We start from the raw sequence: 14,259 nt of genomic DNA on the forward strand, positions 1-14,259 counted from the left end.
TTTGTCACTTTATCAAACAAAAATTAAGAAAGGGAACAATGACTTCATTTCTTTTCTAAAAATTTTATATATACATTTATAGTAGCTGTCTTCAGACACACCAGAAAAGGGCATCAGATCCCATGACAGATGGTTGTGAGTCACCATGTGGCTGCTGGGAATTGAACTCAGGACTTCTGGAAGAGCAGTCAGTGCTCTTAACTGCTGAGCCTTCTCTGTAGCCCATGACTTTTTTTCTTAGCTTCCAGAAAATGTGCAGAAAATATGATGTATGTTATTACTTGGAATCTTAAAATTTATAAGTGAGAAACCCAACATGGAATACTGGGTTCTCCAATAGCATATCAAGGTATAGACCATCTATCATTTTATTTTTTATTGTTTAAAATAATTAAACTATAATAAATTCTGATCATATTTTCCGTCTTCATTCTTTCTCCCTTCCAGCTTTTAGTCTGGTCCCAAAAGTAAACAAAAACTCAATCTAACAACAAAACACTTCCAAACTAAGAAAACAAATGACAAATAACAACCACCTTCTAGCAAGAAGCACCAAACTGCTTATTGTAACTAAATAAAAGCACACACAGACACACACACTTTGGAGTCTGATCTGTTATATGTTTGAAAACTGCTCCTGAACATGAAGCAAGCACTGGAATGATTGATATACCAACTGTCACTCATTTGGAGAAACTTGATTTTTTTCTCTCCCAACAACTATAAGTGACAGTTCACTTGTTAACCATTATCCTAGTGATCAGGTTTTCATTCATTCACTCTTTCATATATTTATTCAATCATTTCTTAAACACTAAGAGAATAAAATATAAGATAGAACAGTGTCACTTCAGAACTGGACAAAAAAAAATCAACAGAAGAAATAGAGTGCAAGAGAAGGTGTGAGAATCATAGACCAGCTCATCTGCTCACTCAGGAATCCTATAAAACACTAACCTGGAAGCCATAACATACACAGAAGATCTGGTACAGACCGAGGCAAGCCTTGTGGGTGTTGCTTCAGTCTCTTTGAGTTCATGAGTCCCCATCTTGATGTCCTCCTGTTCTCTGGTTCTTAAACTCTTTCTGCCACCTTGTCTGTGACATTCTCTCAATGCCAAGTGGTGGGATTTGTTGAGAACTTCCCATTTCAAATCGAGCATTTCATATTTATTTCTACTATTTTATTTTCTTATTGACAGGTTTGTTTGAGACCTATAGCATAGACATAATTAGCACTTGGTTCACCACATTACTCCACATCAACTGATGTCTGTATCAATTTTCATTCTAATAATAAAAAATATTTATTAAGGAAACACCTTTTGTGTCCTTATTAGATTATCATTCAACTTATTCTCAGAAATCTTTGATCTATTAAAATGCTTAAACAAACAACAACAAAATGTAATCATCCATGAAATTATAGACATAAGATATACTTCATGAAGTAAACTATTTCTTCCTGAAACTAAAACTAAAAATTTACTATATAGTTAAAAAATTTAAAGTGATAGAAATCTTGACAAATTATGGCAGATTATTATTATTACTTTTAAAAGGCTGCCAAATGAGCTGAGATATTCAGGCACAATTAGCACTCTAGAAATTGTTGCATGGATACCATGATAAAATAGATACCATGAAATCTTTTTCATAGATACCATGAAAAAATGATAAACAAGTACCAGAATATTACTTTTTATATTTGAAACTTGTTTACCACCTTGAGGATGTATGGAAATAGTCAAACAGATCTGATCAATGTTCAAAATGTAGGACGCTTCCCTTGCTAGGTACACTGAAATGGAATTGCAAGTAAATTACTCTTGAGCAAATGAAGAAATGAAATATTTTGTCAAAGTGTTAAATGTTAATGTTTGAAAAGAATGTTTGCAATATAAAAAGTTGTATAAAAGTCACACTTTTCACCAAAGTCGGTCATCTAATAAATATGTAACATCTGATGATATAATATTAAAAGATTTTAGATGTAAGCCTCACATTTTATTTTCTCCAATCATGGCTTTTCATTGAGAACTTGGATTTAGTTCATAACACTGGCAAATGTCAGTTAAATCTCTGATCATTTCCATGTAAACCAAATCTCAAGATTTGGCTGTAATGGCATAAATTAAGATTCTAAATATTAACACAGTTCTCCAAGACACAAAATATTGTTTATAGACTTACGTTGTATAGAATCAATGAAATTCTCGAGCAGGAAGAAGACTGGAATCCATTCAGGGATCTCGGCAAAACGGTGACTCCTATAACTCGACTGGCTAGAGATTCCTCATGTCTCTGAGGATTACAGCTGGAAAACATGGTGAAATAAACCTGCTATTTAAAGGGACTTGCGCTTAGGCCTGAGAACAGAGCATACAAAAGTCAGAGATTCTCAATGTCACCTTCTACAGCCCCATGATGTCAGACAGTAAACAGAAGTAGTAAATATGATAGAAAAAAAACTGGGGGCCAATGCTGAAAATTATTTGCAGGAGTTTAATATGCAGCAGTGAATGGATAATGTCTGCAATTTCAGCACCTAGACGTATAGTCACATCTGGAGAAAGCACGCAGAGTCATAGCCACGAGCCTGATATTAGTGAGTGACCAGTGTTCTGGAGCCATGTGTCTGCCAAAAATATTGTTGCCTGCTGGTTGCAATTATTGAATCACTAGTTGGTACTTATTTCTCCCTTTTCATCTCTTCATCAAGTTAATTATACGATATGGTAACACTTTTGGGGGTAGGGGTGTGGTGGTTTGAATATGCTTGGCCCAGGGAGTAGCACTCTTCGGAGGTGTGCCCTTGGAGGAAGTGTGTCATTGTGGGGGTAAGATTAGAAACTCTTCTACAGTCTGGAAGCCTGCCTTCTCTCTGTCTTTGGATGAAAATGTAGAACTTCTAGCCCCATGTCTGCCTGGGCTTCCATGCTCTAGCATTGATGATATTGGAATGAACCTCTGAACCTCCAAGACAGTCCCAATTAAATGTCCTTCATAAGAATTGCTTTGGTAATCTTTTCTCTTCAGAGCAATGGAAACCCTAACTAACACAGGCGGGATTTAGATATCTGTCTCACATATATTTCCTTGATATGTCACCATGTTGTCCAACCTGAAATCCTCTTATCTCACCTTTGCAACTATTATATTTAGAGCGATGAGTCCCTGCAGTGGATTAGTAGAAAGTAGGTTAAAATCTATGTGTGAAACAGAATGCAAAAGGTGTTTGCCCCTCTGGGCTGGTTCATTTAGAATGTTTTCCAATACGAATCTCACTGATGTCTTTGATTTCTCCACTTAAACAAGCTTGTGAAAAATCTACACCTAGATACCAGACCAGAACACACACACACACACACACACACACACACACACACACACACCACACACATACACACACACACACACAAAATGGGAAGTCTCATTACCAAGAACCATTCTGACTACATATTTTAAATTTGAATGCTAAAAGCAGAGCTCTTTTTCTTTATAAAGATTTATTTATTTTATGTATATGAGTACACTGTAGCTGTCTTCAGACACACCAGAAGAGGGCATCGGATCCCATTACAGATGGTTGTGAGCCACCATGTGGTTGCTGGGAATTGAACTCAGGACCTCTGGAAGAGCAGACAGTGATCTTAACCACTGAGCCATCTCTCCAGTCCCCCAAAAAGCAGAGCACTTAATATACAAAGAACTGTATTAAACTAAATAACTGTACTAAAATGCTCTTCTGAATATCTGGTGCCTGACTAATGGGAGTTTGCTGCACATTGTAATATTGTGAAAGACAAGTGAGTCAAAATTCAAATTGTCCCTCAACAAGGCAGAACCCCATTTAGACACCCCAAGAATAAAGATACTTTGCTGTTTGAGATTGCATTTATTCATTGTGTTTAATATTTTGTTTTCTTTTTTTTTTATTAACTTGAGTATTTCTTATATACATTTCGAGTGTTATTCCCTTTCCCGGTATCCGGGCTAACATCCCCCTCCCCCCTCCCCTTCCATATGGGTGTTCCCCTCCCAAACCTCCCCCCATTGCCGCCCTCCCCCCACCAGTCTAGTTCACTGGGGGTTCAGTCTTAGCAGGACCCAGGGCTTCCCCTTCCACTGGTGCTCTTACTAGGATATTCATTGCTACCTATGAGGTCAGAGTCCAGGGTCAGTCCATGTATAGTCTTTGGGTAGTGGCTTAGTCCCTGGAAGCTCTGGTTGCTTGGCATTGTTGTACATATGGGGTCTCGAGCACCTTCAAGCTCTTCCAGTTCTTTCTCTGATTCCTTCAACGGTGGTCCTATTCTCAATTCAGTGGTTTGCTGCTGTCATTCACCTCTGTATTTGCTGTATTCTGGCTGTGTCTCTCAGGAGCGATCTACATCCGGCTCCTGTCGGTCTGCACTTCTTTGCTTCATCCATCTTGTCTAATTGGGTGGCTGTATATGTATGGGCCACATGTGGGGCAGTCTCTGAATGGGTGTTCCTTCAGTCTCTGTTTTAATCTTTGCCTCTCTCTTCCCTGCCAAGGGTATTCTTGTTCCCCTTTTAAAGAAGGAGTGAAGCATTCACATTTTGATCATCCGTCTTGAGTTTCATTTTTTCTAGGCATCTAGGGTAATTCAAGCATTTGGGCTAATAGCCACTTATCAATGAGTGCATACCATGTATGTCTTTCTGTGATTGGGTTAGCTCACTCAGGATGATGTTTTCCAGTTCCAACCATTTGCCTACGAATTTCATAAACTAGTTGTTTTTGATAGCTGAGTAATATTCCATTGTGTAGATGTACCACATTTTCTGTATCCATTCCTCTGTTGAAGGGCAACTGGGTTCTTTCCAGCTTCTGGCTATTATAAATAAGGCTGCAATGAACATAGTGGAGCACGTGTCTTTTTTATATGTTGGGGCATCTTTTGGGTATATGCCCAAGAGAGGTATAGCTGGATCCTCAGGCAGTTCAATGTCCAATTTTCTGAGGATCCTCCAGACTGATTTCCAGAATGGTTGTACCAGTTTGCAATCCCACCAACAATGGAGGAGTGTTCCTCTTCCTCCACATCCTCACCAGCATCTATTTTCCCCTGAGTTTTTGATCTTAGCCATTCTCACTGGTGTGAGGTGAAATCTCAGGGTTGTTTTGATTTGCATTTCCCTTATGACTAAAGATGTTGAACATTTCTTTAGGTGTTTCTCACCCATTCGGCATTCCTCAGCTGTGAATTCTTTGTTTAGCTCTGAACCCCATTTTTTAATAGGGTTATTTGTCTCCCTGCGGTATAAGTTCTTGAGTTCTTTGTATATTTTGGATATAAGGCCTCTATCTGTTGTAGGATTGGTAAAGATCTTTTCCCAATCTGTTGGTTGCCGTTTTGTCCTAACCACAGTGTCCTTTGCCTTACAGAAGCTTTGCAGTTTTATGAGATCCCATTTGTCGATTCTTGATCTTAGAGTGTAAGCCATTGGTGTTTTTTTCAGGAAATTTTTTCCAGTGTCCATGTGTTCCAGATGCTTCCCTAGTTTTTCTTCTATTAGTTTGAGTGTGTCTGCTTTGATGTGGAGGTCCTTGATCCACTTGGACTTAAGCTTTGTACAGGGTGATAAGCATGGTTCGATCTGCAATCTACTACATGTTGACCTCCAGTTGAACCAGCACCATTTGCTGAAAATGCTATCTTTTTTCCATTGGATGGTTTTGGCTCCTTTGTCAAAAATCAAGTGACCATAGGTGTGTGGGTTCATTTCTGGGTCTTCAATTCTATTCCATTGGTCTATCTGTCTGTCTCTGTACCAATACCATGCAGTTTTTATCACTATTGCTCTGTAATACTGCTTTAGTTCAGGGATAGTGATTCCCCCTGAAGTCCTTTTATTGTTGAGGATAGCTTTAGCTATCCTGGGTGTTTCGTTATTCCAGATGAATTTGCAAATTGTTCTGTCTAACTCTTTGAAGAATTGGATTGGTATTTTGATGGGGATTGCATTGAATCTCTAGATCGCTTTTGGTAAAATGGCCATTTTTACTATATTAATCCTGCCAATCCATGAGCATGGGAGATCTTTCCATCTTCTGAGGTCTTCTTCAATTTCCTTCTTCAGTGTCTTGAAGTTCTTATTGTACAGATCTATTACTTCCTTGGTTAAAGTCACACCGAGGTACTTTATATTATTTGGGTCTATTATGAAGAGTGTTGTTTCCCTAATTTCTTTCTCGGCTTGTTTATCTTTTGCGTAGAGGAAGGCTACTGATTTATTTGAGTTAATTTTATACCCAGCCAGTTTGCTGAAGTTGTTTATCAGCTTTAGTAGTTCTCTGGTGGAACTTTTGGGATCACTTAAATATACTATCATATCATCTGCAAATAGTGATATTTTGACTTCTTCTTTTCCAATCTGTATCCACTTGACCTCCTTTTGTTGTCTGATTGCTCTGGATAGAACTTCAAGAACTATATTGAATAAGTAGGGAGAGAGTGGGCAGCCTTGTCTAGTCCCTGATTTTAGTGGGATTGCTTCAAGTTTCTCTCCATTTAGTTTAATGTTAGCAACTGGTTTGCTGTATATGGCTTTTACTATGTTCAGGTATGGGCCTTGAATTCCTATTCTTTCCAGGACTTTTATCATGAAGGGGTGTTGAATTTTGTCAAATGCTTTCTCAGCGTCTAATGAAATGATCATGTGATTTTGTTCTTTCAGTTTGTTTATATAAGGGATCACGTTGATGGTTTTCCGTATATTAAACCATCCCTGCATGGCTGGGATGAAGCCTACTTGGTCATGGTGGATGATTGTTTTGATGTGCTCTTGGATTCGGTTTGCCAGAATTTTGTTGAGTATTTTTGCGTCGATATTCATAAGTGAACTTGGTCTGAAGTTCTCTTTCTTTGTTGGGTCTTTGTGTAGTTTAGGTATAAGAGTAATTGTGGCTCCGTAGAAGGTATTCAGTAGTGATCCATCTGTTTCAATTTTGTGGAATAGTTTGGATAATATTGGTATGAGGTCCTCTATGAAAGTTTGATAGAATTCTGCACTAAACCCGTCTGGACCTGGGCTCTTTTTGGTTGGGAGACCTTTAATGACTGCTTCTATTTCCTTACGAGTTATGGGGTTGTTTAACTGGTTTATCTGTTCCTGATTAAACTTCGGTACCTGGTATCTGTCTAGGAAATTGTCCATTTCCTGAAGATTTTCAAGTTTTGTTGAATATAGGTTTTTATAGTAAGATCTGATGATTTTTTGAATTTCCTCTGAATCTGTTGTTATGTCTCCCTTTTCATTTCTGATTTTGTTAGTTTGGACGCACTCTCTGTGTCCTCTCGTTAGTCTGGCTAAGGGTAAATCTATCTTGTTGATTTTCTCAAAGAACCAACTTTTGGTTCTGTTGATTCTTTCTATGGTCCTTTTTGTTTCTACTTGGTTGATTTCTGCTCTGAGTTTGATTATTTCCTGCCTTCTACTCCTCCTGGGTGTATTTGCTTCTTTTTGTTCTAGAGCTTTTAGGTGTGCTGTCAAGCTGCTGACATATGCTCTTTCCTGTTTCTTTCTGCAGGCACTCATCGCTATGAATTTTCCTCTCAGCACAGCTTTCATTGTGTCCCATAAGTTTGGGTATGTTGTACCTTCATTTTCATTAAATTCTAAAAAGTTTTTAATTTCTTTCTTTATTTCTTCCTTGACCAGGTTATCATTGAGTAGAGCATTGTTCAATTTCCAAGTATATGTGGGCATTCTTCCTTGATTGTTATTGAAGACCAGTTTTAGGCCGTGGTGGTCCGATAGCACGCATTGGATTATTTCTATCTTTCTGTACCTGTTGAGGCCCATTTTTTTGACCAATTATATGGTCAATTTTGGAGAAAGTACCATGAGGAGCTGAGAAGAAGGTATATCCTTTTCCTTTAGGATAGAATGTTCTATAAATATCCGTTAAGTACATTTGGCTCATGACTTCTCTTAGTCTGTCGACATCACTGTTTAATTTCTGTTTCCATGATCTGTCCATTGATGAGAGTGGGGTGTTGAAATCTCCCACTATTATTGTGTGAGGTGCAATGTGTGTTTTGAGCTTTAGTAAGGTTTCTTTTACATATGTAGGTGCCCTTGTATTTGGGGCAAAAATATTTAGGATTGAGAGTTCATCTTGGTGGATTTTTCCTTTGATGAATAGGAAGTGTCCTTCCTTCTCTTTTTTGATGACTTTTAATTGAAAATTTATTTTATTTGATATTAGAATGTCTACTCCAGCTTGCTTCTTCTGACCATTTGCTTGGAAAATTGTTTTCCAGCCTTTCACTCTGAGGTAATTTCTGTCTTTGTCTCTCAGGTTTGTTTCCTGTAGGCAGCAGAATGCAGGGTCCTCGTTGCGTATCCAGTTTGTTAATCTATGTCTTTTTATTGGGGAGTTGAGGCCATTGATGTTGAGTGATATTAAGGAATAGTGATTATTGCTTCCCGTTATATTCATATTTGGATGTGAGGTTATGTTTGTGTGCTTTTCTTTTCTTTGTTTTGTTGCCAAGAAGATTAGTTTCTTGCTTCTTCTAGGGTATAGCTTGCCTCCTTATGTTGGGCTTTACCATTTATTATCCTTTGTAGTGCTGGATTTGTAGAAAGATATTGTGTAAATTTGGTTTTGTCATGGAATATCTTGGTTTCTCCATCTATGTTAATTGAGAGTTTTGCAGGATACAGTAACCTGGGCTGGCATTTGTGTTCTCTTAGGGTCTGTATGATATCAGTCCAGGATCTTCTGGCCTTCATAGTTTCTGGCGAGAAGTCTGGTGTGATTCTGATAGGTCTGCCTTTATATGTTACTTGACCTTTTTCCCTTACTGCTTTTAATATTCTTTCTTTATTTTGTGCGTTTGGTGTTTTGACTATTATGTGATGCGAGGTGTTTCTTTTCTGGTCCAATCTATTTGGAGTTCTGTAGGCTTCTTGTATGCCTATGGGTATCTCTTTGTTAGATTAGGGAAGTTTTCTTCTATGATTTTGTTGAAGATATTTACTGGTCCTTTGAGCTGGGGGTCTTCACTCTCTTCTATACCTATTATCCTTAGGTTTGATCTTCTCATTGAGTCCTGGATTTCCTGTATGTTTTGGACCAGTAGCTTTTTCTGCTTTACATTATCTTTGACAGTTGAGTCAATGATTTCTATGGAATCTTCTGCTCCTGAGATTCTCTCTTCCATCTCTTGTATTCTGTTGGTGAAGCTTGTATCTACAGCTCCTTGTCTCTTCTTTTGGTTTTCTATATCCAGGGTTGTTTCTATGTGTTCTTTCTTGATTGCTTCTATTTCCATTTTTCATTCCTTCAACTGTTTGATTGTGTTTTCCTGGAATTCTTTCAGGGATTTTTTGCAATTCCTCTCTGTAAGCTTCTACTTGTTTATTAATGTTTTCCTGTGTTTCCCTAAGGGAGTTCTTCACGTCTTTCTTGAAGTCCTCCAGCATCATGATCAAATATGATTTTGAAACTAGATCTTGCTTTTCTGGTGTGTTTGGATATTCCATGTTTGTTTTGGTGGGATAATTGGGCTCTGATGGTGCCATGTAGTATTGGTTTCTATTGCTTGGGTTCCTGCACTTGCCTCTCGCCATCAGATTATCTCTAGTGTTACTTTGTTCTGCTATTTCTGACAGTGGCTAGACTGTCCTATAAGCCTGTGTGTCAGGAGTGCTGTAGACCTGTTTTCCTCTCTTTCAGTCAGTTATGGGGACAGAGTGTTCTGCTTTCGGGTGTGTAGTTTTTCCTCTCTACAGGTCTTCAGCTGTTCCTGTGGGCCTGTGTCTTGAGTTCACCAGGCAGCTTTCTTGCAGCAGAAAAGTTGGTCTTACCTGTGGTCCCGAGGCTCAAGTTCGCTTGTGGGGTGCTGCCCACAGGCTCTCTGCAGCGGCAGCAACCAGGAAGACCTGTGCCGCCCCTTCTGGGAGCTTCAGTGCACCAGGGTTCCAGATGGCCTTTGGTGTTTTCCTCTGGCGTCTGAGATGTATGTACAGAGAGCAGTCTCTTCTGGTTTCCCAGGCTTGTCTGCCTCTCTGAAGGTTTAGCTCTCCCTCCCACGGGATTTGGGTGCAGAGAACTGTTTATCCGGTCTGTTTCCTTCAGGTTCAGGCGGTGTCTCAGGCAGGGGTCCTGCTGCTCCTGGGCCCTCCCCCACGGGAGCCCAGAGGCCTTATACAGTTGCCTCTTGGGCCAGGGATGTGGGCGGGGGTGGGCAGTGTTGGTGGTCTCTTCCGCTCTGCAGCCTCAGGAGTGCCCACCTGACCAGGCGGTGAGGTCTCTTGATATTTTGTTTTCTTATTTCACTGTTTATATTTTTTTATTTTGTTTCTGTAGGCTTTTAAGTGTTGATTCTTACTCTTTTATTCATTAATAATTTATTCATTTTCATCGAGTTATCAGTTTTATTTTTTAGATTTTTTAAAAATAGTTTAATAGATATATTTCTTTACTTACATTTCAAATGTTATTCCCCATCCCGGTTTCCTGTCCATACTCCCTACTTCCTCCCCTCCTCCTCCCCCATACGGGTATTCCCCCTATATAGTCCCTTTATGCCCCCCCATATTCCCCTGCACTGGGGATCCAACCGTGGCAGGACCAAGGGCTTCCCCTTCTCCTGGTGCCCAAGAAGCCTATTCTCTGCTACATATGCAGTTGGATATATATATATGTATATATATAGACTACATGTGGGTCAGGCTCTGTATGGCCATTCATTGAGTTGCGGCTATAAATTTGTCCTTCATATCTCCTCCTATGGATATTTTTTTTCCTTTTCAGAAGGAGTGGGAGCATCCATATTTGGTCATCCTTCTACTTGAGCTTCCTGTGGTCTGTGGATTGCAACTTGGTAATTCGAGATTTTTGGCTAATAGCCACTTATCAATGAGTGCATACCAAGTGTGCTTTTCTGCGATTGAGTAGGCTCACTCAGGATGATATTTTCTAGTTCATTCCATTTGCCTATGAATTTCATGAAGTCACTGTTTTTGATAGCTGATTAGTACTCCATTGTGTAGATGTACCACATTTTTTGAACCCATTCCTCTGCTGAAGGGCATCTGAGTTCTTTCTAGCTTTCAGCTATTATAAATAAGGCTGCTATGAACATAGTGGAGCATGTGTCTTTGTTGTATGTTGGAACATCTTTTGGGTATGTGTCCAAGAGAGGTATAGCTGGGTCCTCAGGTAGTGCAATGTCCATTTTTTTGAGGAACCTCCAGACTAATTTCCAGAGTGGCTGTATCAGTTTGCAATCCCACCAACAATGGAGGAGTGTTCCTCTTTCTCCACATCCTCGCCAGCATCTGCTGTCATCTGAGTTTTTTTATCTTAGCCATTCTGACTGGTGTGAGGTAGAATCTCAGGGTTGTTTTGATTTGCATTTCCCTGATGACTAAGGATGTTGAACATTTGTTTAGGTGTTTTTTGGCCATTCGAAAATTCTCAGCTGAGAATGTTTTGTTTAGCTCTGTACCCCATTTTTAATAGGGTATTTTTGGCTCTCTGGAGTCTAACTTCTTGAGTTCTTTGTATATTTTGGATATTAGCCCTCTCTCAGATGTAGGATTTGTAAAGATCTTTTCCCAATCTGTTGGTTGCCATTTTGTCCTAATGACAGTATCTTTTGCTTTACAAAAGCGTTGCAGTTTTATGAGGTCCTAATTGTCGATTCTTGATCTTAGAGCATAAGCCATTGTTGTTTTGTTCCGGAAATTTTCTCCAGTGCCCATGTGTTCAAGGTTCTTCCCCACTTTTTCTTCTATTAGTTTGATTGTATCTGGTTTGATGTGGAGGTCCTTGATCGACTTGGCTTAAGCTTTGTCATGGAGATAAGAATGGATAGATTTGCATTCTTTTGGATGGTTTTAGCTCCTTTGTCAATGATCAAGTGACTATAGGTGTGTGGGTTCATTTCTGGGTCTTCAATTCTGTTCCACTGATCTATCTTCCTGTCTCTGTAGCAATACCATGCAGTTTTTATGAGTATTGCTCAGTAATATTGCTTGAAGTCGGGGATGGTGATTCCCCCAGAAGTTCTTTTATTGTTGAATATAGTTTTCGCTATCCTGGGTTTTTTGTTATTCCAAATGAATTTGCAGATTGCTCTTTCTATCTCTATAAAGAATTGAGTAGGAATCTTGATGAGGATTTCATTGAATCTGTAGATTGTTTTTGGCAAAATGGCAATCTTTACTATATTAATCCTGTCAATCCATGAGCATGGAAGATCTTTCCATTTTCTGAGGTTTTTCTCAACTTCTTTCTTCAGAGACTTGAAGTTCTTGTCATACAGGTCTTTCACTTGCTTGGTTAACGTCACACCAAGATATTTTATATTATTTGGGACTATTGTGAGGGATGTCATTTCCTTAATTTCTTTCTCAGCCTGTTTATCCTTTGAGTAGAGGAAGACTACTGGGTTATCAGTTTTATAATCTTGCTATTTCCCTATACTTTTTTACAATATTCTTCATCAATCTTTATTTTCATTTTAAACATTCTGTTATTCTGTAATCCTTATTTCTTCTGTCTTTTTCTTCATGTACTCATTTTAAGTCTATCCCACACATGATAGACTTCATTAATTTTGCCACTTTCTCTTCTACAGTCTTTGATGTTAAGGGATTTAATATAATTTGAAATTTTTTTAACTCTAACATTTTAGAACATTTACTCTTTAGTAGTTTATTTTCTCCCTCATGGATGGTACTGGCAATTGAGTCTTCAACAATAAGGTGCTTAGTAAGATCTTTAAATAAAACTAAAGTTGATATAGAAACGAGCAGGTATACAAAGTACAGCAAAGGAACATAAGAAATGGGAAGATGTAAGCTCATATGATGCTTCCAAATTGGAACTTACAAATTAATGAAATCAGTGATAATTAAATGGCTAATACAAAATTGCCCGAATAATTCCTTTGTCTGTACTTCTAAAACTTTTCAAAGATTTTAAAGGAAAAACAGATAAGCAAGTTAATGAACTGAGAAAATCAATTCAGGGTATAAATATACAATGTAGAAAGCCTGAAACAAAACATGGTCTTAACATTCAGAAGGAGTCCGTGAGACAGAAGAAGAAACAGAATTAAATCTGAAGGCATAAAAACACTGCTCAGTGACATTATAGTCAGAAATGTGTCAAGGCTATAGGAAGAAATGAATACCAAGGAGGCATTTTTAAAACCAAATAGATACTAACTGGAGAATCTTAGCATGACAGAACGATATTCAAAATGTTCCAACCATAAAGAAATCAAAAAGAACATTAAAAGCTGAAAGATAAAATTGTTAACTTACAAGGACAGATTCATCAGAGTAATATCAGATCACTTCAGGGAACACTTGGAAGCCCGAAAAGCACAAAATGATATATTACAAGCCCTTAACACAAACAGCTGTCAACATGGATTATTGTATCTTGCAAAATTATGTTTTAATTGATGAAGAAACAATGGCATTTCAAGGAAGCATAATTTAAAACAATTCATAATTACCAAGCTATTAGTGCTTAAGATATTCAACACCATACACAGAAAGATAAAGAATGGGTGACTTCATCATTCCATTCTTATCAGTAGCTCTATCACTCTTCAGAATATATATATGTATATATGTATATGTATGTATATATGCATATATGTATATATACACATATAATATATCTATATCTATCTATATATATATGTATATATATCTCCTCAATGTTTAAAATAAAGAGAATGTGAATTAGTTTTCTAGAGACAAATGATTATACTCCATTATCATAGTTTCTGTTTACCATAAACACTACATTCCAATATGTGAGATTTTACTTTGTTTTACTTTTTTTTTCATATCTGTAATGTCAAAACAAAAGCTACAGCTTTCTTTATAGAGGCAATAAATAATATTTTATTCTGGAACTCTTTTGAGTGACCATGGCATAGGAGCAAAGATTTATGTTATCCAAAATTCCATGCTCCAATATGGATGTAGTCCCATGAAGTATTTTTAGCCTTATAAAACAAAGAAAATCATGTAATGAGGTATGTTTCAATTACATTGATGGGTAAGTTAGAGAGACTTGTACATTGAGAAGAGGAGGGAAAAAATTATATGTCCAAGATCCTATCTAATGTCATTCATAGCTTTTGGACTACTGGCAGCTAGCAGTCTGATTAACTATAAAATCTCAAAAAAAAATCTGAAAGATTTCTGTCCGGTAGTTATCAGACACTAGGCCCAACACAGAAGTGT

General features: G+C 37.9%; 1 long non-coding RNA gene across 1 annotated transcript in view; it reads right to left on the minus strand.

Annotated features, from left to right (window-relative positions):
* Positions 1 to 2,193: 2,193 nt before the first annotated feature.
* Positions 2,194 to 14,259, minus strand: part of LOC148001288 (uncharacterized) — a 115,316-nt gene continuing 103,250 nt past the window's right edge. Inside the window, exon 4 of the long non-coding RNA XR_015637707.1 lies at positions 2,194 to 2,317. This is a non-coding gene — a long non-coding RNA (uncharacterized LOC148001288). The remainder of the gene's footprint in view (positions 2,318 to 14,259) is intronic.

This window comes from Rattus norvegicus, chromosome 14 (genome assembly GCF_021556685.1).
Source record: "Rattus norvegicus strain SHRSP/BbbUtx chromosome 14, alternate assembly SHRSP_T2T, whole genome shotgun sequence".
Taxonomy (NCBI): domain Eukaryota; kingdom Metazoa; phylum Chordata; class Mammalia; order Rodentia; family Muridae; genus Rattus; species Rattus norvegicus.